The following is a 3,695-nucleotide window of genomic DNA, read 5'->3' as shown; positions in this document are numbered from 1 at the left end:
ATTGTATAAATAGGGTAAGAAAATTGAATGTATTAAGTAGTGTTTATTTGAAGTGACTCATATAAATATTATGTGGTAAAATATTTGTTAATACTACATCTGATTATAACTGTGGTTCGATTTTGTACTTCAAGTTTGGAGTAGGAAATATTTTTTGATAGTTAAATCAAATGTTATTATCTGGATAAGATCATCGGCGATTGCGTAAAAGTAATTTATTTCGTTCAATATCGTCGAAACGACAACGGCAGAAATCTAAATCTTTGGCACATTGTCGTGAAAGGTTTTTGAAAAGCCCTACTCAGATATTTCATTTTTCTGAAACGGCCACAGAATGAACATGAACTCAGGCAGTTTCTGACGAGTTTCTACAATTGCATGGTACAGACTTTTATTTCGAATTGGTATTTCAAAATGGCCCTCAAAAGAAAATTCTACAAAAAAAATATCCTAAAGATATCCCAAGAAGGGTAGTTAACCCTTTCTAATGTATTTCGCTTTGTAATTTCCAAACAAAATAGCAGTGTAAGACTAGAGGAAAGGTAGTTAGTCATCACCACCCACCGCCAACTTTTGGGCTACTCTTTTACCAACGAATAGTGGGATTGACCGCCACTTTATAACGCCCCCACGGCTGAAAGGGCGAGCATGTTTGTGGGACGGGAATTCAAACCCGCGACCCGCAGATTGTGAGTCGAGCTCCCTAACCACCTGGTCATGCCGGGCCTGTTCGCCTTGCTATCCTTATAAACATTAGAGTACCAGATGTAATAAATGATGTAACAATTCGTATTTTTCTCAATTCTAAATCATATAAAACAAACAGCAATACTAGGAAAATGTAATAATTAAGTAAGCAAGTTGAGAAGTTAAGCAGAACTAGATAATACATAAAATAATAAAAACTGAATAGCATTAAAATATTATTCGCGTGACGATCAATACTTAATAGTAATAGGCTAAAGAAAAAATAACTCGTCTTATACCTTCACATTATTGACAAAGTAATAACAACTGACATCGTATCAACATTAGTAACAGCACAACAGTCTGTCATTTACAACAATGAACAATAAAACCTTCGTTCCTGAACAAGTAGAAAACATGCTGAAGAATAACAGACCCCCTAAAAACAAATCTAGAAAGAAACAAAAAATGGCCTTAAAAACTACGATAAGCTATCCAAGACCTTTAGTCAGATGAATGAAGTTTTTGTAAAAACGTAAAAAATAAAACTGTAGAAAGCTTTATAGACGGTTGATTTTCTAGGAAACCTAAAATTACTCAGAAATATACATGTCAAAGCATAGTAAAAAAACATAACTCAGTTTAATACTTCGTCTTCGATTCTATGTTTACCTGTATTACATAACCCAGAAAATCCTCTCTGACTCATGATATAATACAGATATTTAGCTACGACTACTTCAAATATTAAATATACATTACTACTGATGTTTGATTTACCTCTTTTTTTTACAAAGAGAAGGATTAATATAAACACAAAACCACGCCTACAGAAGATGACACATTTATATCATAAAACAACACATACAGAATGATAGCATATTCATATCCTAAAGCTATGCCTACAGAAAAATGGAACATTCAAATTGAGTGCTTAACTAACTTTACACAAAGAACATCTGCTAGCAACAAAATGTTTGTACAATAAGACATTACATCACATTTTGGGGTTCCAAGATTATATATTTCTGAAATAATTTTAAAATGACGTTTCAATCAGCTTCCAAAAGCGCCACGTGTTTGGACAAAATATGTTGATGATGTGTTTACTATAACTTATTGTATTTTGTATCTATGACAAAGCTTCTGAGGTTATCTGTCGTCGTCCTTAATTTTGAACAACTGACCAGAAATAAGGCAGCCAGTCAACAGCACCCTACGACCACCCATCCACCCTAAGGGATATATTGTGATTCTTATAACCCACCCAAAGTTTGAAGTGCAGGAACAATTTGTGATTTTGCATGGATTCGAACCGTGCTCTCTAACTCCGAAATCCAGAGCTCTACAACAGGGACAACCCACGCGCTGTTTACTATCATTTGCACCGAAGAATGCAAACATATTTCTGGATCATTTAAAACAGTCATCCAATTGAAATATAAAATTGAGAAAGACAAATAACTAGTTTTTTAGGAGTTAAAATTACATGTAGTAATAATGGGAAAATTAAAGGCGAACAAATATCAAAATCCCACAAACACGAATCTGTGCTTAAACATCTTTTGAATTAATCCATTATCTGTTAACATACGTTTAATATACACTCTCACTAAACGAGCTTTTGGATTTTGTTCAAATACATCTCTTAAAAAAAACAGCTAAACATGTCATTTCTAAAGCGAAGTGTATAATTTATCACTCTCACTAGAAATACTCTGGTTAACTTCATAATTTGCTTTTCACATTATTTCAGTGTTCCTGATGTTTTTGATACAACGTATAATTATGATAAATGCAAGTTCTCGCGTCAGTTTTTATGTCTAGAACAATAACATAACTATTGGAAACATAGCGGACCACAGAAAAAGTCATGACATCACTGTTGGCCACGCTAATACGTGTTAAGATTATTTATTCATCGCTATGTGGAGCAGGTGTTCGAATGACTGAACAGTTTTTGATAACTCAGCTGATTATGAAACTGCATGATCACCAAAACGTTTATTTTCACGTTTGATTAACTCTTTAAAAATTAGTTTAATATGTTCAATCGCCTGCTGTTGTTACTAAAATTGTGTTTTTAATTCGTCTCGGTAAACACTCACATTTAACTTTTTAATAGTTATGGATTTAAATATGATGCAAAAAAAAAACGAACAAAACAGAATATTTATTAACCTCAGACATATAGCGATAAAAAGCCAACTTAAATCAAATTTTTAAATTAATAATGTACATTTTTTAAACTATTCGCTATTGAACTGGAAGATATTTTTCATAAACAGCTTTATTCATTCGCATGTATATTACAATAATTTATTATTTCGCAAACAGAAATCTGTGAAAATAAAAATCCATGTAACTACGTTATTTTCTAGTGCCTGTAACAAACACCAAGTGAACAATAACAAACAAAAGAAACGCTCGCTGACACCCTGCGTCTGACAGAGGAATCCACAGGTGTTAATTGAGCTACAGCCGAATTCATTTCTTTATCGTTATATGTAAATTACATCAGATTGAAAGAGAAATCCTCCGACAAAAGTTGCGCTACAGGTACTGTTACTAAAGGCAGCTAAGATAACTTGTGTGTGTGTTTATAATTAAGCACAAAGCACATGGGTTATCTGTTCTCTGCCCACCACCGTTATCAAAACCCATCTTCTAGTGTTGTAACTCCGAAGACATATCGTTGTGCCACTGAGGTGCACTAAGATAATCTCATGTGACGGATTTGTTATTATATATTTATTTCAATATCAACGTTTGTTTAGATTACGTTTATATTTAGAAATATGCCTAGCTTATAATGGTAAATATGTATTGCGAATCTCCCGCATATTCTCCAAAGTTGTAGATAATTCTCGAGAGTAAGAATCAAAGATATATCTATGTACGTAAACGCTTAAATGTAGCTTTGTATTGTAACGTAATCTGAATTTTCTAAAAAGCCTCCACACGCCTATAAATATAACCAACGCGCCGCGCCAAAAAAAGGGTAATCT

The sequence above is a fragment of the Limulus polyphemus genome, unplaced genomic scaffold (assembly GCF_000517525.1).
Source record: "Limulus polyphemus unplaced genomic scaffold, Limulus_polyphemus-2.1.2 Scaffold505, whole genome shotgun sequence".
NCBI lineage: Eukaryota > Metazoa > Arthropoda > Merostomata > Xiphosura > Limulidae > Limulus > Limulus polyphemus.
The sequence above is the reverse complement of the archived record's forward strand: the minus strand, read 5'-3'. Positions refer to the sequence as shown.